Source organism: Macaca fascicularis, chromosome 4 (assembly GCF_037993035.2).
Source record: "Macaca fascicularis isolate 582-1 chromosome 4, T2T-MFA8v1.1".
In the NCBI taxonomy this organism is placed as follows: Eukaryota; Metazoa; Chordata; class Mammalia; order Primates; family Cercopithecidae; genus Macaca; species Macaca fascicularis.
This window is the reverse complement of record NC_088378.1, coordinates 165,825,735-165,852,116: the sequence shown is the minus strand read 5'-3', so window position 1 is coordinate 165,852,116 and position 26,382 is coordinate 165,825,735. Positions and strand designations below refer to the sequence as shown.

The window sequence follows — 26,382 nt, the reverse complement described above, 5'->3', positions numbered from 1 at the left end:
TTGCATAAGTTGTTTTAAAGCTCCATCCACTTCCTTTAAACTTCACTTTAAATGGTTTAATTTGCTTAGGTACTTCAGCAGAGGTGTAGATAATTGAAGTAAATCTCGAGTCAAATCTAAACAAAAGAAAGAACTGACCTAAAAAAGAGCAACTGAACTCACACTAATTGAATCACAGATTTGCTCAGACCAACTTAACCTGCGTGGAAGGCCAGGGAACACTGTGCCCTTGGGGGGCGTTTTGCCTCTTAGGAGGGAGCACCAGCCAGTCCCTTGTGGCTCTCCAGCCACCTTCTGCACCGAGCCACATCTGGGTTGAAGCTGCAAAATTCAGCCTGAAAAGAAATGTGAAAGCCATTTTGGGTTGGGCATATGTAAAACATTTTTTCTCTTTTTGGAGACCTGGTGCCCTTGGTATTTGTATATAGAATCCACTTGTTTATTCTTGAGGAGAGCAGCTATGTGTGTGAATTGGGCATCCGTTGGAAGAAATGTAACAGGCTTGCCTGTCACAGCTGGAATATAAGTTGTAGCCCTTTGAAATAAGACAGTCAGTTTTCCTTCCTTCTCCTTAGCCAGCCATCCAGTGTACATACAGGATGCTGTATGTACCCTGAGTAGGAGGAGAGGGTTCCAGAGTGCCACTTGGCTGCTCCTGTGTACCCATTCTTGTTCAAGAGCACCTTGAGATCACATGGTCTTAAATACCAAAGCTAACCAAGCGCTGCCCCTCTGTTCAGCTTCATCTTCCCTGGCTGTTGGGGAGGCCTTTGTCTGTCTGACTGCCACGGGGCTGCCTTGCCCCAGCTCCCAGGGGTCCTTTGCTCCTTAATCTGACAGCTCTTCTTTTCTCTTCTTCTTACTCATAGCACAGAACCTGACTGCCCATTTTTTTGAGATGACTAATTAATTAGTAAAATATTTGGCTGGGCGCAGTGGCTCACGTCTGAAATCCCAGCACTTTGGGAGGCAGAGGCAGGCAGATGGCTTGAGTTCAGGAAGTTGGAGACCAGCCTAGGCAACATGGTGAAACCCTGTCTCTACCAAAGATACAAAAACTTAGCCAGGTGTGATGGGGCGTGTCTGTAGTCCCAGCCACTTAGGAGGCTGAGGCACAAGAATTGCTTGAACCCGGGAGGCGGAGGTTGTAGTGACCCGAGATCGTGCTGCTGCACTCCAGCCTGGGCAACAGAGTAAGACTCCATCTCAAAAAAAAAAATTGAGTGCCTACTGTGTGCACATGTACACTGCGTGATCATGGGCCAGGCGCAGTGGTTCATGCCTGTAATCTGAGTACTTTGAGAGGCTGAAGCGGGTGGATCGCTCGAGCCCAGGAGTTCAAGACCAGCCTGGGCAACATAGTAAGACTCTGTGTCTCCAAAACAAAATAAAGTTAGCAGGGTGTGGTGGTGCGCACCTGTGGTCTCAGTGTTTGAGAAGCTGAGGTTGGAGGGTTGCTTGATCCTGGAAAGTCAGGGCTGCACTGAGCCATACTCCAACCTGAGTGACAGAGCAAGACCCTGTCTCTTAAAAAAAAAAAAAAAAAAAAAAATTCCAACATACGAGTTTTCTTGTGCTCCCTCTCCACTGTTCCTCTTTGCTCTTTCATTCCTCCTGACTCCAGAAGAGGGCTCTACCACTCACCGCTAATGCCTTCACATTTATCTGGATTCCTGCCTCCTGGGGACCTCATCCTTGCCAGCCCCTGTTGCTGTGCCTGTGCCCTACCAGGGGTGTCCGACCCCTCTTATCCCTGAATATCATCAGCTGGCTCATGCCTGGCTTCTCTGTGGAGGGATTCGTCCCATGTGCGTTCTTCAGTGTATGAATCCCACAGGACCAAGACCTTCTGGATCCCTTTCCATTTCTTCACATTCAAGAATCTCTACAAAAGAATGTAGCCTAACCCCCCTAACAATCTAAAACTTGTGCCCAAGCACCATTGAGTGCCCCAGGACACCTTGCCGGTGGCCAGAGCGACTGTCTTCCTTTCTGCCCTTTGCATTGTCTACCCCACCTGCCTCCCCTTTGAAAGTTGTTCAGGTTTAACTTTCCCTCCCTATTCCCTTTGTTCCCGTTTCTAGGCAGGTCTCCCTCCCCTGCAGTCCCATACCGTGTTCAAACAGGTTTTCTTAAAACTCTTACATCACCTTTCTCAGCCTATACCCCCTGTTGCCCCAGACCCAACCCCAACTCTCCCAGCTCCTGTAATTTGCCCACTCCACACACACCCTCTGTAATGATGGCCCTGCCCTTCAGCTGGACCTGGCTCCTGGGCTTCTTATGTACTTCCTGGGTATCAGCTCCTTCCAGCCTCCACCTCCATACCCTTCCTCTTACACTACCCCAGTCCACTAATTTTTGCTTTTTCTAGACCTAAAATTAGAATTGTATAGACAGCTCTTAATTCTCTTACCTTCCCAAGCTTTCTTTTACCTCTCACCAACTGGTAAGCTTATGGAGCCCCCCACCCCAAACTAGTAGTGGATCAGGAGTTAGTAATTGAAGTAACTGACATACATTTTTATCATCAGGAAATATTTGAGGGCCTAGAGTATTTCACCCCCAAATCGTTTGAAGGTAGATTGTGGGTCCCATTTGTTTATTTTTTTCAGACTCTTTTTTTTTTTTTTAACCTTGATAGCTTAAAGGCCAGGAAAAAATTGATTAGTTTTCATCTTCAAAGGACACAGGATAAAACAAGGACTGAGCCAGCCCACCCCTACCCTCCAAACAGCTTTTAATCACAGTCACTTTACCCACTCCCCTGGTTGGGACTTTTGAATTTTATAGTTGATATAATCCCTCCTTTTATAGCCGATTTATGCATTGCAATTTAAGTAAGCAGAATTGTTCAGTGCATCGAGGGACTCAAATTTAATGATTGTTGGCTTAAATTTAAAAGGCTTACTAAGGCCCCTGTACCTGTTATTAATTGCAAAACAAACATTCTCCATAAGACCACCCTCTATTCTTTGATCCCTTTGAGGTTCCTAGGAACTGATAGTTTGTGGACCATATTTCCACCCACAGGAGGACTTCTTCACAGAAAACCTCCCCAGGATCTTTGACGGCCTAAATGTGTTCACAGTCACACTGAGAAAAGTTTTAACCTAATAGTCACCATTCAGAAACTAACTCGAATCCCAACATCATCATTCCTGGAATAACTGGGAAGAGGGGAAAAAACACACACAAAGGCAGCCCAGTAGACGGGGCTCACAAGGAAGTCTCCGCTCTCCTTCCTTTCCAGAGGATGAGTTCTGTTTTACAATTGTAACTGTTTATTACAGGCATTGGGTGGATTGTTTTAAGAACTGGTTTAACGAATGTTCATTGGGTTATTGCCTTGTGTCAATAATGTTTTGAGTGAAATATCAAAACACTGATGAGATGGTTTATCTCATCTCATCCTTACAAGAAAAGGGAAGTTAGAGGATTTGGCGTTGCCAGTGTTTTTACTTATTGTTGGTGGCCTGCCTGAAACTGATGACAATAGTAAGTAAGGAAAAAGCCTGCCAATCTCCTTAACTCTCCAAAGGTAGGATTAAATCTGCTGAGGCTCAGACCACTGCTGTAGTTCCGACCTTTCCTGGAAATCATAGATTCTTTTGAAAGGCTGATCAAATTGATGGACTATTTTCCTAAAGTGGAAAACTATCGACATTTTACTTGTGGTTTCAAGGGTATGACTCTTGCACTTGTCTACAGAACAAGGCTTATCAACCTAAGCATGTCACCTGTTCAGCTCAGCTGGCGCATAGTAGGCTTTCAGTACCTATTTATAGATTGAGAGAAACAATGCCTACTGTGTGCCAGGCACTGAGCTACAGACTAAAGATACATAAATTGGAGGAGCAAGGACAGGGAGCAATTCCATATCTTAAGAAGGACTGAAATTTGATCATTTTCTTTCTTGCTTTTTTTTTTTTTTTTTTTTTTATGAGACAGAGTTTCCCTCTGCCACCCAGGCTACTTGAGTACAGTGGTACAATTATAGCTCACTACCAAGGCCAGCAAATTTAAAAAATGTTTTAGACACAGGGGTCTTGCTGTATTGCCCAAGCTGGTCTCAAACTCCTGGCCTCACGAATAGTTGGATCTTTCTGGTATATTTTCTTTTTCTTTTTTTTTTTTGAGACGGAGTCTCGCTGTGTCTCCCAGGCTGGAGTGCAGTGGCGTGATCTCGGCTCACTGCAAGCTCCGCCTCCCGGGTTCACGCCATTCTCCCGCCTCAGCCTCCCAAGTAGCTGAGACTACAGGCGCCCACCACCACGCCCGGCTAGTTTTTTGTATTTTTAGTAGAGACGGGGTTTCTCGTCTTAGTTAGCCAGGATAGTCTCGATCTCCTGACCTCGTGATCCACCCGCCTCGGCCTCCCAAAGTGCTGGGATTACAGGCTTGAGCCACCGCGCCTGGCCTCTGGTATATTTTCAAAAATTATGTTGTTTTTTTTTTTTTTTTTAAAAATAGTGACATCAAATTGTACTTGAAAAAGCACTGTATTCTCATGATACATACATCGTTTCAGATTGCCTTTTCTAGACTTTTCCATAAATATAGCGTAGAATCTTAAATGTGCCAGCTTGCTTTTTAAACTTTACCTAACTTTATAAGCATTTTCCCATGTTTTCACACGTTGACTTTTTTTTGAGACAGGGTCTCACTTTGTCACCCAGGCTGGAATACAGTGGCACTATTACCGCTCACTGCAGCCTTGACCTCCTGAGCTCAAACAATCCTGGTTCAGCTTCCTGAGTAGCTGGGATTACAGGCACACAACACCACACCTGGATAACTTTTTTTTCTTTTCTTTTCTTTTTTTTTTTTTTTTTTTTTTTTTTTGAGATGGAGTCTCACTCTGTCCCCAAGCTGGAGTGCTGTGGTGCAATCTTGGCTCACTGCAACCTCTGACTCCCTGCTTCAAGCTATTCTCCTGCCTCAGCCTCCTGAGTAGCTGGGATTACAGGCACACGCCACCATGCCCAGCTAATTTTTGTATTTTAGTAAAGATGGAGTTTCACTATGTTGGCCAGGATGGTCTCGATCTGCTGACCTTCTGATCCGCCTGCTTCGGCCTCCCAAAGTGCTGGGATTACAGGCGCAAGCCACCACACCCAGCCCACACCTGGATAACTTTTTGTATTCTTTGTCTAGAAAGGGTTTCACCATGTTGCCCAGGCTGATCTCGAACTCCTGGGCCAAACAATCCTCTCGCCTCAGCCTTGCAAAGTGCTGGGATTACAGGTGTGAGGCACAGTGTCCAGCTCACATTGACCTTTATGTTTGAGGTGGGACCAGTATCAAGCAGGTTTAGGGTAGATGGGGCAGGGTGGGGATGACTCATCTGGGATAGATCAGCTTGTGTAGGACATGTCCCTCTATTGTGGGTTTCATGGATTATTTCCCTCTATGAAATGAAACTCTCCTCAGCACTAGGCAAAGTAAGTTACTTCTGAGATCCACTAACTCCCCTTCCATGCCTACAGGTAAAACCATCCCAGATTACCTTTATTTCTGCTTTAGGGTTTAAAAACCCCAGGAGGCAAACAAATTAAAGACTGCAGATGTTCTTAGGATGGTTAAACTTGACACGAAAGAGAAAGAGGTACACTTCAAGTTCAATTCCTTAGTTATATTAGCCACTTTGAAAGAGTCACAGGGGGCCGGGCGCGGTGGCTCAAGCCTGTAATCCCAGCACTTTGGGAGGCCGAGACGGGCGGATCACGAGGTCAGGAGATCGAGACCATCCTGGCTAATACGGTGGAACCCCGTCTATACCAAAAAATACAAAAAACTAGCCGGGCGAGGCGGTGGGCGCCTGTAGTCCCAGCTACTCGGGAGGCTGAGGCAGGAGAATGGTGTAAACCCGGGAGGCGGAGCTTGCAGTGAGCTGAGATCCGGCCACTGCACCCCAGCCTGGGCGACAGAGTGAGACTCCGTCTCAAAAGAAAAAAAAAAAAAAAAGAGTCACGGGTGGATATTATTGTTCTCTTTAAGGTTTTTTTTTTTTTTTTTTTTTTTTTTTGAGACGGAGTCCTGCTCTGTCGCCCAGGCTGGAGGGCAGTGGCACAGTCTCAGCTCACTGCAAGCTCCACCTCCTGGGTTCACGTCATTCTCCTGCCTCAGCTTCCCTAGTAGTTGGGACTACAGGCACCTGCCAACACGCTGGGCTAATTTTTTGTATTTTTAGTAGAGACAGGGTTTTACCTGTGTTAACCAGGATGGTCTCGATCTCCTGACCTCGTGATCCACCCGCCTCAGCCGCCCAAAGTGATGGGATTACAGGCGTGAGCCACCGCACCCGGTCTGTTCTCTTAAGTTTTAAACTTGATGGAGTTTTGTGTAGTCTTTTTAAGCAGCCCTCCCCACTCTGCTCCCCTCCAATCAGCAGTTTATGATGGTCAGTTTTGTTCATAGAGTTCAATTTGATAGTTAACATGTATATTGATATGGCTGCCTGTGTTTTGTGTTACGTTTTGCTGTGTTTCATCTTCCTGTGCCTGGGAGCTCCCATGCCCTCCTTTCCTATCTCTCTCAAAATGAGCTGTTTTTCCCCATCTGCTGCATTTTGGTTATAGACATTTATTTGTAGGTTTTCTTTAAAACAAAACTCCTCTAAATCATACTTGATAACCATCCATACTCTTTACTCTCTCCTGTCCTAGGAGCTGTTTTCCTAACTCCTGCCCTTCATTCTTGACGCCTGCCTGGCCTCGTTTTGGTTCCTTTTCTGCAGCATTGCTTCCACCCACCAGCCTCAATGCCCCTGTCCCTTAAGAGTATTGCAGTGCCTCCTAACTGGGTTATATGCCTGTGATTGTTCATTTTTAAATCTGCTACCAAGAGCTTTTTAAGCTGTAGATATGATTATTTCATCCTGGGCTTTAAAAATTGTGAGGTGGGGCCCTTCAGTGGGTTTCCAGAGCAGGATAAAGTTCATGGCTCTTAGATGGAACCTTGAGCCCAGCATCATTCTGCCAGCCGCATCTTTGCCATTTCCCCCACTCCACTCTCCCTCCTTTCTCATAACACACTGGTGCACTCTGATGGCTCCCAGGGGTTTTGTTTTCATGGTCAGGACACAAAAAACGTTTGCAGTTAGACACAAGGTTGCCATTTTTTAAATTTTGCTAAGTAAGGGCATTAAAAAATGATCTCCATCATCTACTGTCTTTATCTCATTTTAAAAGATGGCAGTTTACCCTAAAAAAAAAAAATGAATTCAGCATTGTGAGAAACTCAGCAAATCATCTGCCTTTTCTGCACACTGTGTTCCAGCCTTCTGCATGTGGCTGGGAGGCGAATCTCTTCTTCAAGCTCAGGTTTGCTTTTGCTCTGCTGCCCTCGCCTCGCACTCAGTGATGCTTACCTCTGGTGAGCCCCTGCAGCCCTGGAAGTGTTTGACTCATACTCCAGGTTCCCTGGAGTTGAAATTTCTCTCTCTGTTTCTCCTCTGACACAGGTAGCCAGGGCTCTCTGTCTTACAGCTCTTGGTGGTTCTGACACCTGGAATGTTACTAGCCTTGGATGTCTGAGGATGATTGTCATCATATCTCAGGTTTTCACACAGATCCCAAACCTTGCCCTATGTGTAGGGTATACAAACAGTATAGAATATTTTATGCCACTAATTTTAACAACATGCTGAGAATGCCCACTTTTCTCTGCCTATGGATTGGCTACACTCTGAAAGCAGCAAGGATGGGCCTACAACTCCAGCTGCGGGAAACTGAGTAGACTGCTCCCCTTTATTTCATTTTATTTCTTATTTTTTGGGAGAGGGTCTCACTCTGTTGCCTAAGCTAGAGTGCAGTGTCATGATCAAGGCTCACTGTCGCCTCAACCTCCCTGGGCTCAGGTGATCCTCCCACCTCAGCTGATCCTCCCACCTCAGCTTCCCAAGTAGCTGGGACTACAGGTATCTACCACCACACTTGCATATCTGTCTTCCAGACTGTCATCCATTAAAAGTGAATTTTGACTAGTAGGGTAAGAGAAAGCCATCACCATAATTAGCAGTATCTTTTGGGGGAAGCCTTGAAAGGACTATCTTCCCTTGATGAGAGCAGAGCATTAAAGTTTAACTACACAGAATAAAGAGACAGTGAGTTTTTTCTCATATTTTTACTGTGGCCCGGTAGCCATTTGTATAATCTGTTAAGCCTTTTTTTCCCCCTTAGAAAAATTCTGTTTCCAGATTGGGAACACTCCAGGATGTCATTGGCCTCTGAAATACTTTGTGGAAATGTGTTAGTTCCCATTCTAAATTGGTTTGGTGACTGAGGCTGTTGACTTCAGTGTTTTGTTTTGTTTTGTTTTGTTTTATTTGAGATGGAGTCCCGCTCTGTCACCCAGGCTGGAGTGCAGTGGCGCGATCTCGGCTCACTGCAAGCTCCGCCTCCCGGGTTCACACCATTCTCCTGCCTCAGCCTCCTGAGTAGCTGGGACTACAGGTGCCCGCCACCACGCCCGGCTAATTTTTTCCATTTTTTTAGTAGAGATGGGGTTTCACTGTGTGAGCCAGGATGGTCTCGATCTCCAGACCTTGTGATCCGCCCACCTTGGCCTCCCAAAGTGCTGGGATTACAGGCGTGAGCCACCGCGCCCGGCACTTCAGCATTTTAGTTGTGGGGCTGGCAGAGCATGAAATTGGGTTTGCGTGAGCATGTGTGTGCCTGGGTATAGTTGACTGCATTTTCTTTGCAGAATTATAATGAAGCATCTTCAAGGACTTTGAAAAAGTTTCCTCAGGCATATCCAGTGAGCATGGTAGATGCCATTGTTTCGCAAGTTTTCTATTTTCTTTGTCTGTACAGGTTGTTCTTGACTTCATGGCTGGGAGGAAATTGAGGATGCCGAAGAGTACTTGCCGTTTGGCCAGTGGGGTTGAGCCGGTCAGCTGGCTCCTGTTCTCCCATGGGCCGCTGTCGGGGCTGGGTCCTGTGACTATAGGAGAGGGGCCACATAGAGGCACCGTTCTAAGTTCTGTGTGGGGACAGCACAGTTCCTCTGGTCGCTGCACATGCCCTGTCTGACTCATCTATTATCTAGACTCATAAAAAAAAAAAAGATCCTAAAAAATACTGGCCCCGTTCTGGAGAGTTGGCACAGAAATTCAGATTGTGGACTCATTCTGTAAGCTGGCTTCTGTTCCTCACCTCCCACCCTTTTCTCCCTGGCCTTCCCTACCTACTATCACCACTCCCCATTGCCCATCTCCTTCTCCCAACCTGGCTCTCTTACCTGTGTGACTGTTAGGGGTTCAATGGTAGGTATTTGGGCAAGGAAATTTCTCCTTTCCTTAATTGATTTCAGGAAGATCTTTTGTATCCCAGAAAGGAACTCCAGGGCGACTGTGGTAAATATCTGATTTCATCATTTTCTGAATACATTAACCTCACATATGCTGATGGGATGCCAAGAAAATGGAACTCCTACCCTTGGATGGCAGGGAGTCAGGAATTCTATCCACTGGTGTGTGAATTCCCTCAGGGCATCCCATCCAATAAGTGACACGCACAGCCTCACAACCCTCTTGATTGATGCACAAAAGAGTGGATTTTGCTGCTATACTGAGTCCTGGATATTCACAGCAAAGCTCTAAGTGACAGGTATGGAAGTGCTTTTGAGTCTGAACCTAAAAACACCTAGACATCCCCACAGAGTCGAATCTCAGGCAGAGTTAGGGCTGGGAGGAACGTCAAAGACCACGGCCTGGCCTCGCTCCACAGCTGAGGGGTCCAGTGTATTTCAGGCCATTTGCTTGTGCAAGGACATGGTGTTCTGCTTTTAGTTCCAGTGGTTAAAGGATACTATTAAATGCTACTGAATTATTTTAAGAATAGTAGTGTAAACTGCATTTAGCTTGAGCTACTATAACTAACTTATGGGGTTTCTGGACTTTGATGAAGATAGCTCTTGTGTTTGCTGCAGACAGAAAGCAGATATCTAAGTGAGCCCTGAAAGTAAGTTCTCTGCTTGGAAGCATTGGCCTCTCCCACACAGAGGCACAAGGAGTGCTAACCGTTGGACTTGAAGGCTGTTAGAGTTGGAGCTGCAATGGATGCCGGGTAGGTGTTGCTTGGGCATTGTTCCAAGAGGCTCTGGAGGCAAGTATTTTAAACAACTCAAACAGCCCCTCTAGGCGAGCTGCAGGAAGTCCAGCCCTTGCCTTCCTGTGGTCAGCAGGAGATAAAAGTGTGGACTGTTGGAGGCTAGGCCCCTCCTATCACTGGATAGCAAACTGTTAAGGGAAGATAAAAGGAAAGAGTAGGGATGTTCTTTTTAAACAGCATGAAGGTGCCTTTGTCACATGCATTCAAGTAAATTAAGGGTGGTGAGCAAGGCATGCCTCATTTTTATGATCACAAACGTGTTGAAGAATTCTGAGAAGCAGGACTTGGTTTCACAAGTATGCCAAAACAATTTCATGTCATGAAAATATTGGTAGAGGTAGGCTTTTGATTGAGAATGTTCCCATTACATACTGCTTAGGTTAAATGGGCATCAGCTTGGATTTTCATATCTGAGTGCTACAGAGATTTTCCCTGTTGAAGTGTGCCTGACCCATGGGGACTGGGTGGACGTGTCCAGCTGTCCTTGGACTGAGCAGATGAGCAGGCAGGGCAGCTATGCTTCTCTGAAGTGTGCGTGTCTCCTCTTAGTTGTACTTCTGGTGTTGGCCCAATTATTGCCCAGGTATGAAAGAGTTTGAAGGAAGAGACCGTCTGCTGGTGTCTGTCTTTCCTTTTCAGTTTTCCTTCCTGTTCTTCATAACATTTGGGGGGAGTTTGGGGGCTTGCAAGGGGGTTATCTGTTTCTCAGGGTGGGGCTTGTAAATGTGAACCCACACTTAAGAGCCTGGGCATGTTCAGTGAATGAACAAGTGAACAAGTGTGCTTCGGGGACATGATGCTTGTTTCAGGTCCCGCTGGGCTATGGAGGGGGTGGCCCTTTGTGCAATTAGACCCCCTAGGGAGTGCAGTTGTTGTGAACTAATCACCGCCTGGAGAGCCTGTGTGCCTCCCACTTCCTCCAGGACTGCATTAATCCCCACTCCCCACCCCCACTGCCAGCCCCTGTCCCTGGCCCCCTCCTTCCAAGGTGCTTCTGCTGGTCCAGGAACATGCCACCTCCTCTCCCAGCTGTACATGGGCTTTCCGAAAAGGCCCATCCTGCCTGCTAGTCATTTTTGGTTTGCTCAGTTTACTTTAAGAAAACCCATTTGCTTGCCAGTGTTTTTGGTTGGCTAGGTTGTGATAAACACTTATCAACCACGTGTATCTCAGAGCATTTGTTTTCCTTCATATGCACAGTAGTAAATACTTTTCTTAGAGGCGAATTTGGGGGTGAGGGGATAGAAGGTTTTCTGTTATATAGCATAGAGGGCAGCCCATCCAGCTCCTGGGATCTGGGCATGGTCACTTCACCGCACACAGTCATTCCCAGCTGACGGTTTGTAATGTCTGATTACGCACTGTGAAATTTTGACCACAGCTGACCACTTTTCCAGTGGGCAAGGAAAGATGTGATCTCCTCCTTCCACTGCCTTGTCTAAGCTAAGCTGTTAGGGGAGAAGCCTTTCAAACACTTTTATCTTCCACAAGTCATTTTGGTTTTCTAAGGAGTGTCATCCTGAATTCTGGGAATTCGAAGCCCAGATTTAAGGTAAACCCACCTGCCCTGGGATTGCTTAGCTTGCAGCTCGTCCTCTGGGGCAAAGTGGAGAATCCTGTTGCTGCTGCACCCTTTCCCCGAGCATGTCAGAAAGGCCAGTCCCGCGACCTCAGGGCCTGTGAAAGAGTTGCAGGATATTGCCTAAAACTCTATGCAAACTGCTACTGAACTTTACCCTAGCTTCTTAACCAGAAGCTGGAAATGTGACTGAATATATACACTCCCATTTCTACCATACAGTGTCACGGTGTCAGCCATGCTGTATTCAGGTGCTGCAGTTAGTTGGAAGAGAAGAAGCTTGGTGAATGTAGGGAAGAAAGAGCTGCATCCTTCTGGGAGCCAGTAGTGTGTACTTCCGTAATTAACCAGACGTGAAGCTGACCAGGATTGGTTTCAGCAGCAACTGAAGTCAGAGGGGTTTTTATTTCCTGGTGGCCATATAGCATGGCAACTGTGTCAGCAGCTGTTCTCATTGTCCAGGGGATTGCATTTGGGAAAAGCCAAATTATTTTAAATTGTCCAACTTGTGGGCTGGGACAGGAATTCTTTTTTTTTTTTTTTTTTTGGAGATGGAGTTTCGCACTTGTTGCCTAGGCTGGAGTGCAATGGCACGATCTTGGTTCACTGCAACCTCTGCCTCCGGGTTCAAGCAATTCTTCTGCCTCAGCCTCCTGAGTAGCTGGGATTACAGGTACCCGCCACCACACCCAGCTAATTTTTTGTATTTTTAGTAGAGATGGGGTTTCACAATGTTGGCCAGGCTGGTCTCGAACTTCTGACCTTAGGCAATCCATCTGCCTCGGCCTCCCAAAGTGCTGGGATTACAGGCGTGAGCCACCGCACCCGGCCGGGGACAGGAATTTTTTTAGAAGACTGTCAAGCTGAGCTCCTGCCTTCAGAGCTTTGGCAATCCAATAGGGGAAGCAGATGGGTGAATTGAGGAGTTGGGAGAATCAGGCCAGGGACTGCCTGGAATGTTGGAGGATAAACAGTGTAGCATCAATAGCTCGCACGCTGGAGGATATCACAATGTTTGTTAAGTATTTTAATAAGCACTCCTTTGAATCTATATTGTAAGGTAAGGAGGGCAGTGTTACCAGCTTCATTTTCCAGCCGGGAGAACTGAGGCTCAGAGTTTGGTGGCTCCATTGATGGCAAGCTGAGTTTCCAGGCCAAGATTTAAGACTCCCCGTGTCAGGCTGAGCACAGTGGCTCACACCTGTGTTCACAACACTTTGGGAGGCTGAGGCGGGAGGATCACTTGAGTCAGGAGTTTGAGACCAGCCTGACCAACACGGTGAAACCCCACCTTTACTAAAAATGCAAAATTAGCCAGGTGTGGTGGTGCACGCCTGTAATCCCAGCTACTCAGGACGCTGAGGCAGGAGAATCACTTGAACCCAGGAGGCAGAGGTTGCAGTGAGCCGAAATCACGCCACTGCACTTCAGCCTGGGTGACACAGTGAGACTCTGTCTGAGAAAAAAAAAAAAAAAAGATTCCCCATGTCATGTACTTTTTAAGTTATGCTGTAATTATTTATTCTTGCGCATGCTTTTGGAATCTTAAGGTATTATGCAGAGAGGACAAGTGTTACGCAAAATAGATTGTCCCCTTAGAAGTGCGGAATCTGAAAGTCAGAAGAGTCTTCTAACCTGGTCTCCCACCCATTGCTGGACTGGGGTTTTTTGTTTGCTTTTTATTAACCTTCAAGCAGAGGGTTACCTACCCTCTGCTTGAAGACTCCTGGGGACAGCGAGCTCATTACCTTATCTGGCCTCTATCCATCTGAGGGCTTAGTTCAAAACTCTGGTTTAAAGAATTGTGGCGCTCCAGAGTTGCTTGTTTGTGCCTCATTCCTTCCACGGTGGACCCGTGCAATGAGTGTGCCCGTCTTCCACACACCGGTCCTGTAGCTTTTGTAGCTAGCTCTTGTCTTCATTCTGTTAGCCATTTCCAGTTTTCCCCTTGACTTGGTTTCCCAGTCCTCTAGCTTGCTAATGACCCTTCTCTGAATGGTTTTTCAAAGACCCTTCTTGTGGTACAGTGGAAAGTACGAGATTTTTGGAGTCAGACAATCCCAGGCTAGACTCCTGGCTCTGCCCTTTAAAAGCTGTGCTATATCTAGCAAATAGCCTAATCATTACCTTCCAAGATTTGGGGGAGGATTAAATATATGTAAAGTGCCTAGCATATTTCTAGCATGGAGTTTGTGTCACAAGTACCAGTGCCCCAGTTTATCAGGGAAGGGGTGTCTGGAAAAAATAAAATTGGATGCACATTAGATTTCCAGTATACTCTGAGTTGAATCCCGTTTTCTGTTACTTACAGCAACATTCTTTTCTGTTTTCAAATTCCTCAACCAAGGGGGGTTAGGGAGGCCTCTCCCTCCCCTTTCTTGTACCTGATAAGCCAGGAGAGCAGATCTTAGGGTGGGACAGGGCAGGGGAGCTGCTCAACTTAATCCCCTGCAGAGTCATCTTTAACCTTGGCCCAGGAGACCCTGCCCTGCCCTAGGGGTAGGTGAGGGTGCCCTGTGGGCCCTCCATCCCTGTGGTCCAGCATGGGTGCTTCCTTATTAGAGCGTAGCCCACCTTGGCCACCCAGAGTAGAGGATGATACACGTTTCTGCTAAGTTAGGCAACAAAGTGATGAAATACCAGGTCCTGGCAGGCAGGCTGAAAAACAATGTTTAGGAAAAGTCTGGCTTTTTTGGGGAAAGGGCCAGGGACTCAACTCTTCCCACAGCTGAGCGCCGAGGGCTGCTGTGTCCCCTCCCAGGGGAGCAGGGTGCTGTGTGACAAATGGCTGCCATTTAGCAGCTGTGTCTTGGCCTTGCAAATCTGGCAGTAGTTAGGTCCTGGCAGGAAGACTTGCTCCCTGGAGAAGAGCTACAAGAAGTGGAGTCAGCTTCTTCATAGTCCTCACGTACTAGCAGGAAAGCTTATCATTGCGACTGTGCCCCATTTCCTTCCCTTAAAGAAGCACAGAGCCTTGCAGAGAGGTGCAGGAAGAAGAATGGGGTACCACAGGATGGTTTTATCTGGCATTGTCCAGAGAATCTCCCCAGCTCTCCCATGGTTCGTGTTTTAAATACTCAATCTGACTGACATAGGTAAGTTTGGTAGGCAGGGACTCTGTCTTCCCAGTCGACGTGTGCCTCCTGCTGAAGTTATATGTAATGTAGTAATTTAAATGTCCATGTGATTTTTAAGAGAAGCTGCTTCCTGCATGGAACCTATTACTCTGCACTAAGCTGCTCCCTCCTCCACACTTTACAAAATATTGAAGTTTTCCTTTACCTCAGAACAACCGATATTGCTTTTGAAAAGGAGCATCAGTAGCTTGTTATTTCTAATAAAATGCTCCAGGTCAAGACCAGCAGAGCATCTGAAACCTAGTCAGAGTAAGGAGCAGACACCCTGGCCTGTGAGAATGACCTCTGATTTTTCTTCCTCCACTCTCTGGTCCCATTAAGAGACAAACTGTAGTAGACAGTGAGCATTTTCTAAGGCTGTAAGAGGGAACCTCAAGGCTGCGTGTCTCCCCTTGAAGTTATCTCCCTAACTGTTCTCCCGTCACCTGCCCCTTGTTGCTCACTCCTCACGGCCTGGGAGCAGCAGAGAGGCGAGGGAGAGTACCCGGGGCCACCAGGAATCCTGGCTGAAGGGCTCAGGTTTGGAGGTGATTCCACAACCCCCTCCAAGGAGCTTTTTGGGAGGTAGCACAGGCTTGGCAACTGCTATTTGCTGGAGAGAAAGCTTTTAGGGTCCAGGGCTGCTTGAAGGCCCAGGCCCATGTGGCTTTGCCAGCCATGCACTGCAGGCTGGCCTTGCCTGTCTGAAGCCTACCTCTGATGTGTTTTTGTTCCTGAGGAAGCCCTGCATAGATTCATTCCTCCCTATCCCTTATTTATTATTATTTTTTGTTGTGGTAGATAAAGCCAAAGTTAGAAATGGGGATCTTTGTCTCTGATCCAGGGCCTTGGTTTTTGCTCTGGAGGTGTATGATAAGCCAAGCAACTTCTCCCAAATCTTCACTAAAGGAAGGTTTTCAGGGAGATCCTGGGCTTCTTCATGAGCTGGTTCTCAGGGCTGGATGGAAGCCTCTAGAGAGCTGGTAACTCAGAAACTTACACTACTGCACCAGCCCCCCAGAGGGTTTCTGACTCAGTAGGTCTGGGGTGGGACTGAGAATTTGCATTTCCAATAAAGGGCTGGATGCTTCTGCCCTTGGGGCTTGGTGGAGGGTCTGTAGTAGTTAATTTCTCCCTGCATTGTGTTGATGGATCTTCTCTGCAAGGTCAGCTCATCAGATAGGACTGGACTGTTCAGGATTCAGGCAGAGCCTACCTTGCTTGGCTGCTTCTAGAACACAAGGGTATAGAACGTGAAGTGTCCCATCACTTTGCAGAGCAAGCGTAGTGTTTCCGAACTCTTGCCCGCTGCAGCGAACCTTTCAGACTGAGGTGGAAGTCCAGTTTTGCCTCCTGCCAGGGAGAGGAAGGCAGAGGTGAAGGGGGAGGAGAGCACTCCTCCTTCCTGCCTTGACCGGGACGGAAATGGAAAGCCAGGTGCTGAGCATCTGGAAGGGCAGCAGTGATGCAGAGCGAGATTACTAGAAGTCAGAGAATGTGACTAAGGGAGCGCACCTGTGCTCTCCAGCCATGGGCCAGGAGTCACACACTTTTCCAGAAGAAATTTAACAGAGGTCAGAAACTGGATTTATTGCATTGTTCTACCACGCAGCAGCTCTAGGATCTTGGAGACGAGTGTTTGTTTCTCAGCCTTTGTTTTTATGGCTGTACAGTGGGAACAATCCTCATGGTTGTTGTTATGAGGATTAAATGAGACGATGCGTGTGGCACGTGGCGCTCAAAAATTGTTAGCCATGATTTTGATGGCACAATTAGAGGTAAGTGTGTCCTGGAATTTGGAACCAAGAGCCATGGATCAGTGGGAGTCATGTGGAACATGGCCGTGAGGGATGGGGTCAGGAGAGGAGTGCAGGCAGATATTCTGGGGCAAGGAACTGAGCAGAGAGGGTAACCATGGGGACTGGTGTGCAACGGGGCCAGAAGGTAGACTGAGGCCAGAGCATGGAGACCACTGAATGGCAGGTTAAAGAGCCTGACAATTAGTCTTTTTGTTGTTGTTGTTGTTTTTGAGATAGAGTCTTGCCCTGTTCACCAGGCTTGAGTACGGTGGCATCATTCTAGCTCAGTGCAGCTTCGAACTCCTGGGCTCATGCAATCCTCCTGCCTCAGCCTCCCAAGTAGCTGGGACTGCAGGAGGGTGCTACTATACCTGCCTAATATTTGAATTTCTGGTAGAGATGTGGTTTCACTTCATTGCCCAAGCTGGTCTCAAACTCCTGGTCTTAAGTGATCTTCCCACTCGGCCTCCCAAAGTGGTGGGATTAGAGGCATGAGCCACTGTGCCTGGCTTGCTGTAGTCTTCAGAGGATGAGAGTATAAGAATGTTCTGGAGCTCAGAAGACACCCAAAGAGGAGGCTGACATATATCTTGGGTCCCAAGTTTGCTGCCCCCCTTCACCTCTGCACTTTTGTCTTGAATGTGCCAAGGGATACATCCCCCGCCCACCTCTTTTTTTTTTTCTTTATCAGAGATGGGTTTTGTGTTTCCCAGGCTGGTCTTGAACTCCTAACCTCAAGTGATTCTCCTGCCTCTCTGTCCCAAAGTGCTGGGATTATAGGCGTGAGCCACCACGCCCAGCTCCCCCCAATCTCTTAGGAGCCCCTTCTCACCCAGGAAGAGAAGATCGGAGTTGGCTGAAGCAGCTCCCGGTGCCACATGGTGTAGGGGCCTGCTTAGATGCTGAGAGGCGCTGTGTGACACGCTAAGGCTCCTGTCTTACCAAAGCCTGTGCCAGCCACGGGTTGGCGGTGGCGGTGGCGGGGGGGTGACTTTCGTGGGTTGCCGCCCTATCCAAGGCATAGCCTGGACCCTAAGCCAAGAAACACATCAACTTTCTGGAACTCAAAGCCGTCATCACAGCTGTCTCAGCCTTCAGAGCACATGTGAGGTGGTGAGAACTGTTTTGCCCTGAGCTTTGCAGGCAGAACAGGCATGGCCCTTGTGGAACATTTAGCCTGGTTTGATTCTGTCCCCAGCCTAGCCAAGACTCGGCCCGTCCTTCAAGAGATGCCTTTGCTATTTGTCAAGCTCCCTCCTGGCTCAGACCATTTTAGTGTCTGAACTGTGAACTCAAACTCTTAGCCTGTCCTGGGTTGGCCTGAACTGGTTAACTAGGCTCTTACACAGCATGCATCAGCCATCCTAAGTACTTGTGGGCATTGTGGAGGCTCTGCACTGCGCCCCTCCTGGTCAAGTGTTGTAAAACCCACTGCTCTGTCATCTGTGGGTACATTTTATTTCAGGGCCTCAACCATCATCCTAGGCATCTAAACTTATTCCACATTTCCTGGGGGCCTTAGGTCAGAGTTTAGATTTCACTTCAAGAACCCTGAGGAGGCTAGGCGCGGTGGCTCATGCCTGTAATCCCAACACTTTGTGAAGCCAAGGTGGTTGGATCACCTTAGGTCAGGAGTTTGAGACCACCCTGGCAAACATGGCGAAACCCTGTCTCTATTAAAAATATAAAAATTAGCTGGGCATGGTGGTGCACGCCTGAGATATGAGAATCACTTGAACCCAGGAGGCGGAGGTTGCAGTGAGCCAAGATCACATCACTGCACTCCATCCTGGATGACAGAATCAGACTATCTCAAAAACATGGGGGGAAACAAAAAACACTTCAGGTTCTTGCCTATAATCCCAGCACTTTGGGAGGCTGAGATGGGTGGATCACTTGAGGCCAGGAGTTCAAGACCAGCCTGGGCAACATGGCGAAACCCTAAAAACCCAATTTTAGTCTCGACTAAAAATGCAAAAACTAAAGTTAGCCGGGCGTGGTGGCACACACGCCTGTAATCCCAGCTACCCGGGAGGCTTGAGGCACAAGAATCGCCTGAACCAGGGAGGCAGAGGTTGCAGATTGTGCCACTGCACTGCAGCCTTGGCGACAGAGTGAGACTACATCTCAAAAAAAAAAAAAAAAAAAAAAAGGAAAGAAACCCTCTGGTTTTTCAGAAGCTGGGATGCAGCCCTTATCTTTCATCTTTTCATTGCTATCTCCTTAGACCTGGAGACCTGCCCCTTAATCTTCTGTTTCTGGCTTTACATAGCATTGTCCCTTATCTCCCCCGGGGCTTGGGGGCTGGCCTTTCCCTCCCCCCACAGAGGGACTTCCGCCCTCTCTTAGTCCTCCTGCCTCCATTGGCTTTGCATAAATCTTGTGGGAGTGCAAATCCAGAAATTCAGCAGCCTCCACCAACAACCAGATCCAGCCTTTCTGTCACATTTCACCTACGGGAGTCATCTTTAGGGCGCTACTAGTCTTTCTTTTACTTTTTTTTTTTTTTCCTGAGGCACTGTTCGTGGAGCTAAGGGGTATCTCAAAGTTTCTTCTAATAACTCTTTTGTACTTTTCCACTCTTCAAGCTCTGCAACTCCCTCAGGCCTAATAGAACCCAAAACAAACAGCCTAGTGAACTCTGGCTTTATATTGCAAGACATTCTCAATATTCAAATCATTTACACCCAAGGGCAAGGGGATGGGTGTTTCAAGGTCAAGACTCTCAGCCTAGCCCTCCTTGTTTAAAACCGTCCTCTCCCCCTTGCTATCCTGTGGCTTCCCGGAAGCTACTCGGTGGACCTTTTTTTGAGATGTCTTTTTAAAATGAAGGGAAATAAAATGGAATGAAGGGGAAGTGGCAGGTATAAATTTTAATGAAAGTCTTAGCTATATGCTAGAAAGTTTTAATTTCAGACACTTGTTCTGACTCTGAAGTGTGTTTATTGTGTTTATGTGGTTTTTTTGAGACGGATTCTCACTCTGTCGTCCAGGCTGGAGTGCAGAGGCGCAATCTCGGCTCACTGTAACCTCCGCCTCCCCGGTTCAAGTGATTCTCCTGCCTCAGTCTCCCAAGTAGCTGGGATTGCAGGCGTGCGCCATGATGTTCACCTAATTTTTGTATTTTTAGTAGAGATAGGGTTTTGCCATGTTGGCTAGGCTGGTCATGAACTCCTGACCTCAGGTGATCCACCTGCCTCAGCCTCCCTAAGTGCTGGGATTGTAGACGTGAGCCACCGCGCCTGGCCTATTTATTTTTTTAAAATTTTTGTTATATCTTTTTATTTTGAAGTGTGTTTTTATTAATTATGAGTAAAACTATGGCTCATGCTATTTATTTGAAGATCTTGGCAGTTTCTAGAAAAAAACCAAATGGCTATTCCTGTCCGGGCTTTGTTCCTAATAAAATTTATCATTAATTAAAATATGAAAAAAGAACAATAACTTTGCTTTTAAAAAAAAAGGCAATATTTAATTTCACCTTAGATGGGTGAAGATAGTCTGAAAGGATGTTTGTGCATTTCTGAAAACTCCATGGGTATTTTTAATAAAATGGACTTGATTCATAGTTCACAAGATGGCAGGTCATATATCACGCAAAACAGGGATTCTTACCCTGCTGTCCCTGGGTGGGTTTCTAGGGTCCCTGACCCTCCTGGTACTGAATGAAAATGTTGAGTATAGAGTATGTGCATTTTTTCAGTGGGGTGGGGGGCATAATGTTCAGTTTGAGGGTCTCTCCCCTTCTGTGGGACAGGGTCCGCCCCTGTGGGTTAGTACTGAGGTTCATGGTGACAGCTGTGTGGCACAGATGGGCAGCTTGTCTCTAGAAGCTCCAGAAGGGAAATAAAAGTGAGAAAATATGCCAAGCAGTTGTTTCTTCCCCGGCGTTGTCCGTGTGGGGTTTATTTTACCTCTGAGTTTTCTCCCAGTTTTGTGCTCTTCACCTTAGCTGAGGGAGGCTGTGTTGAGAGCAGAGAATGTGGCCACATGCTGTAGCTCTGGGAAATGCTGCATTCCAATTTTCTCCCAGCACAGGGCTTTGAAGCCCTTGACACCCCAGAGCAGACTTGCTCAAACTTTTGAAGGGCACGTGTAATTTGAGACGGTTTCTGCATCTTCCCTACAGAAGGAGAAGGTCTGCATTTGGTCCTATTTGACGTGTGTTAGCAACACTTTCTTCTCACACCTGCAAGAGGATGTAATCATCTCTCCTCTACTTTAAGGCACTGTTCAGTTGTATATTTCTTATTATTTATTTTTTGAGACAAAGTCTGGCTCTGTTGCCCAGGCTGGAGTGCAGTGGTGCAATCTCAGCTCACTGCGACCTCTGCCTCCTGGGCTGAAGCCATCCTCCCACCTCAGCTCCAGAGTAGCTGGGACCACAGGCACTGCCACCACACCCAGCCAATGTTTGTGTTTTTTATAGAGACAGGGTTTCACCATGTTGCCCAGGCTGGTCTCGAACTCCTGAGCTAAATGATCTGCCCAGTTTTGATCTCCCAAAGTGCTGGGATTACAGGCATGAGCCATTGCTAGTTGTATATTTCTTAATTTCTTCGACTGTCTTTTTTTTCCCCCCTCTGTTTCTGATAGTACTAATTGCTGCCTTGCTTTTCTCTTCTTGTTAAACTGGCAGTCTGTAGGTATCTGCTGTGAACATGCCATTAGGATGCACGAAGCTCCACCTCCACCGGGGAGCCAGTGGTCCGAGCCATTCTCACATTATGCTGCCCTTGACATTGCTGGAATGTGACTGGGGGAGAGGGGTGTCCTTGTCTGTTCAAGGCACACTCAGCTCCAAGCTCTTACTTGGATGTTGACGGGACAACTCTGGATGGAATCAGCCTGGCTCCTGGCAGCTGGCTTGTAATTGCAGGCAAGGGATGGGAAATGTTTTCTAGTCCTAATTTGTGACTCCCGGTGATGTTGAGCAGAGGACCATTTCTGGTCTTAATCCTCTTTTAACATCATCTTTTCTTGTTTTTGTAGGTTGCTCCGACTGTGTGCTCCAGGAGTGGTGGCTCTGAGGTGTGACCCTGCCCACCTTTGGGCCCAGCCAGGTTCAGCCCCCCAGTAAGGAGGGCAGCTTGATAACACAAAGAAAACAGGTTAGTGAAGTGGTTTTGACTCTCAGTGAGTCACAATAATGCTGAACGTCGAGTCTTCCCATGCTCTCCCCTCCTACCCTCCCCACTTCCCTTTTAATTGTCGTCCCCCTTTCCAGGTCCTCCTGAGGCTTTGGTGCAAAATCATGTTGAAATTGTAACTAGGCCAGGCACGGTGGCTGACACCTATAATTCCAGGACTTTAGGAGGCTGAGGCGGGCAGATCACTTGAGGCCAGGCATTTGAGACCAGCCTGGCCAACATGGCAAAACCCCATCTCTATTAAAAATACAAAAAATTAGCCAGGCGTGGTGGCGTGTGCCTGAAATCCCAGCTACTCAGGAGACTAAGGCATGAGAATCGCTTGAACCTGGGAGGCAGAGGTTGCGGTGAGCTGAGATAGTGCCACTGCACTACAACGTGGTCAATAGAGTGAGACTGTCTCACAAAAAAAAAAGAAAAGGAAAGAAATTATAACTATAACTTGTTAGTTCTTGATCTGATGGGCCTGAAATGTGGGATGAGAAAGGGTGCCAAGGGTTTGTCTCAGGAAGCAACACTTTGGACATCTCATTTTTTTTTTTTTTCTCTTCTCTCCCTCTCTCCCCTCCAAATCCAGACCATGTGTGTTAAAAACTGGAACACCAGGTTCATCTGCTTGGTAATGTTGATCATATCTATGACTTGGGAACTTCATCTGGCTTCCCACTGCTTTCTGATTCCAGTTGGAAGAGATTATATTAGAATATAACCAGTGATACTTATTTTTAAGAGACAGGGTCTCACTCTGTCGCTCAGGCTGGAATGCAATGGTGTGATCATTGCTCACTGCAGCTTTGAACTCCTGGGCTCCTGTGATCTTCCCACTTGGCCTCCCAAGTATCTGGGACTATATGACACATGCTGCCACACCCGGCTTCTCTTCCCCCTCCTTCCCCCCCTCCCTTCCCTTCTCTTCTCTTCTCTCTTCTTTCTTCTTTCTGTCTGTCTTTCTGTCTTCCTTCCTTTCTTTCTCTTTCTTTCTTTCTTTCTTTCTTTCTTTCTTTCTTTCTTTCTGTCTGTCTGTCTGTCTGTCTGTCTGTCTGTCTGTCTCTCTTGTCTTTCTTGATGGAGTCCTGCTCTGTCACCCAGGCTGGAGTGTAATGGGGCTATCTCAGCTCACTGCAACCTCTGCCTCCTGGGTTCAAGCGATTCTCCTATCTCAGCCTCCTGAGTAGCTGGGATTACAGGCATGTGCCACTACGCCCGGCTAATTTTTGTAGTTTTAGTAGAGATGGGGTTTTGCCATGTTAGCCAGGCTGATCTCGAACTCCTGACCTTAGGTGATCTGCCCGCCCTGGCCTCCCAAAGTGCTGGGATTACAGGTGTGAGCCACTGTGCCCGCCCCCGGCTGATTTTTATTTTTTATAGATGGGGTCTTGCTGTGTTTCCTAGGCTTGTCTCAAATTCCTGGGCTCAAGCCATCCTCCCACCTCAGCCTTCCAAAGTGCTGGGATTACAGGTGTGAGCCACCACACCTGGCCTTATTTTATAATAATAACATATATTATTATTAATACTGGGGTGATGTCAGAGAGAAGAAATGTTACAGAGGAAAGAATGAAAAGTCTAGGATTGTAAATATCCAGAAAGAAAAAAATGCTTCGTGAATAGACCATAAAAATGTTAGAAATGATCTTTTATTCCCTGAGATTGAGTATCAGAGGGTTTAGGTTGCTTAGTTGGGCTATTGTTCGAAAATTGTCCAGGATGTGGTTATAGGGTAGATAGGACCAACTAATACTGGCCAGCTTGCTCTGGTTAGATGATCATGTAGAAGAGCCCACATGTTATGGTGGGTTTTTTCCAACATAGAACAATGAGCTCCATTGTGCCGTGCAGCATCTTCTTCCCCTTCTGCCCTGCTATGTGGTCCTGAAGGAAGAACTCAAATAGAAGACATAAGAACAAACTGAAGTACAATCTTGTCACAGCCCAAGGGGCTGGTTGTTGGTTGCTTCTGGAACAAATTCTCAGGGATGAGGCCAGTGACTCTTTTCTTTCTTTCAAACAGTGTAGCTGGGAGTTTCATTTTATTAATTACGCTTTCAGATTAGAGATGAGTCTCTATTTTTTAATTGCTATTTACTTAAAATAGGAAAAGGAAGTAAATGTAAGTGATCTCGGTGTCATCAGTGGTTAGTGTCACACTTTATACTTTATCCCCAAGGAAGAAATACATTTAGCAAATATTTTCCTGCCCAGACAAAATGGGAAACAACAAGGCTCTTCTCCTTTTCAAGTGGGATAAGCTTTTGCAATTTTCAGCCCTTACATTGATTGACTATACTGACTGTTGCTAGGCTTTCTGTATTTAAGACACTTAGGTAGTTTGCAAGAATGTATCTTTGATAACATGACTGAGAATAATTCTTACTGGCAATTTGGCTCTGTTTAGTGAATATGTTTTTGTCAGTTTACTTATTATTTCCCTCCTCTCCAGTTTCTTCCCTTATTCAATGATATAATTAGAATTTTTTTTTAATAACTTACAATTTTACATTTAGTCTTAAAGGTGTTTAACCTGTTCCCAGACTTGAGCAAACTCTACCACATTTTTCTTTTCTTTTTCTACACAGACACACACACACACACACACACACACACACACACACATAGATTTTGTTGTTTGTTTGTTTGTTTTTGCTTTTACAATTTGAGATGGGGTCTTGCTGTTTTGCCTAGGCTGGACTTGAACTCCTGGGCTCAAGCAATCCTTCCGCCTTAGCCTCTGAAGTAGCTGGGAGTAGCCCTCTTTTCTAAATGTAGTAATGTGACAAAAGCAAGATAATCTTCAAAACTCATAGTATAAATTGGTGGAAAGTTTGTAACAATTACAGGAAAGATAGATTTCTAGTTAGTTATGTTATAATTTTCTGTACATTAAAATTATGAGGGAGATACACGTATTTAAAAGAAGGAGGTGAATTCAGTATTGAAGGTATCCATTTATGAATCAAGTACGTAATTACGTGATTGATTACAAAAACTCTAGGAAACTGATGACTCTCTTTTTAGTAGTCCATTAAGAAAAAAGTATGTGTACACACTCGTGTGCACTTTGTGTCTACATGTTTTTTCCCTATAGAGAAATTGCCCAAAGTAAACCTTCAAAGACAGTTAAAAACAGGAAGTTTGAAGCACAGTTCTTTTTTTTTTTTTTTTTTTTTTTTTTTAATTTTTAAAAATCATCTGTAGAGATAGGGTCTTGCTGTGTTGCCTAGGCTGGTCTCGAACTCCTGGGCTCGAGTGATCCTCCCACCTTGGCCTCCCAAAGTGCTGAGATTATAGTTGTGAGCAACTGTGTCCGGCCTGAAGCACAATTCTTCATAAATTTAAGGGGTTTGCTGGCATGGGGAAAGGCCATGGAAAGATGAGAGTGTAGATTTTTTTTGGCTGTAGCTTTCCTCTCTTTATGAAGAAAGATGAGGGCAAAGAGGCTGGATCCACAGTCTCAAATTGTATGTTTCTGCAGTTAGTCCTTTTACCTACCAGTTGGAAAACCATTTGATTCACATTTTCAAAATGTCTGTTAACAAGGAAGGCACATCTTGTCTCTTTACAAGACAAATACTTTCCCTAAGATTCCCTTTAGCCCGTTTGGTAAGAATTTAGGCTGGTGCCGCACGTTTATAACTGCTCTGGGTGGTACCATTTCTCACATGCTGGGTCATATCCCCTAAAGTTGGAGGAGGAACCCATGAGAAATCATATTCTTTCTTGTGTTGTTCCTACACATTCTCTTTACAGCTGAGATGATGAGCTTGATCTTCAGCTGCTGTTGTGGACTTACATAATTTATTAGCACACAATGTGAGATAATAGGATATTAATATCCTACTACCTTATGGTAGGGCTTCAGCTAAAGAATATCCTCCTAGATAAAATGAGGGAAGTGTAGACTTCCTACCTACTGACTGGACCTGTAGCCATAATAGTTCTAGTTGCAAGGAACACACATGGCTTGAAGAAGTAAATTGTGACACGGCCATGGGCCATAGTTTTCCCTTTGGTCATTCTTTTCATGTCGCCAGGTTTCTTTTAGGTCTGTCCTGAGAGGGTCTAAACTCAGCCTTTAGTGAATGCCTGAACTGTTGTGTCTTTGGTTACTTTTAGGTGAAGGCATGAGATGAGTCAAGTGGAGCCTGAGCATTCTTGCAAAGGACTGAGGCACAGTGTGAAAGAAAATATGATGTATGGGTATAAATATGAGCTTCAGAAAGTGAAATTTTACTGCAGAGTCCTTTTGGCTGTTGGGAGTGTGCATAACAGGCAGTACTGTAGGGGTTAAGATAAGGTTGAGAAACAGCTACAGAATGTGGTTTTGGAAGAAAGAAAGGCAGACGTTGCCTCTCATTTGTACTCCTTGCAGTGTTGTGAATATAGTGGTCTAAGATTATAGCAAATAAATGATAACAGTTTTTTCTTCACTAAGTGAAAAGATGTTCACTTTGGACCTTTGCTTCCCTTCCAGTGTCAACGAGTACTACCGAGAGAAGAAAAGAGGTCAACACAGACTCATTTTCTACTCCATGTGAATGATAGCTACAGCAGGGGAAGTTTCATAGTCTATCAATTGGGTCAGAAAATGGAGGTAATCAGCAGTGTGGTGGTGGGGGGTTC

The 26,382-nt window shown here is 46.2% G+C and overlaps 1 protein-coding gene across 8 annotated transcripts in view; it reads left to right on the top strand.

Moving 5' to 3' along the window:
• The window catches only part of RREB1 (ras responsive element binding protein 1), a 147,329-nt gene that overhangs the window by 49,469 nt on the left and 71,478 nt on the right, over window positions 1-26,382 (top strand). For all 8 annotated transcript variants that reach the window (XM_015449923.3, XM_005554115.4, XM_005554108.4 and 5 more), the window contains exons 2-3: window positions 21,605-21,723; window positions 26,234-26,353. The gene's annotated coding sequence lies outside the window, so the exon portion shown is untranslated. The remainder of the gene's footprint in view (window positions 1-21,604; window positions 21,724-26,233; window positions 26,354-26,382) is intronic.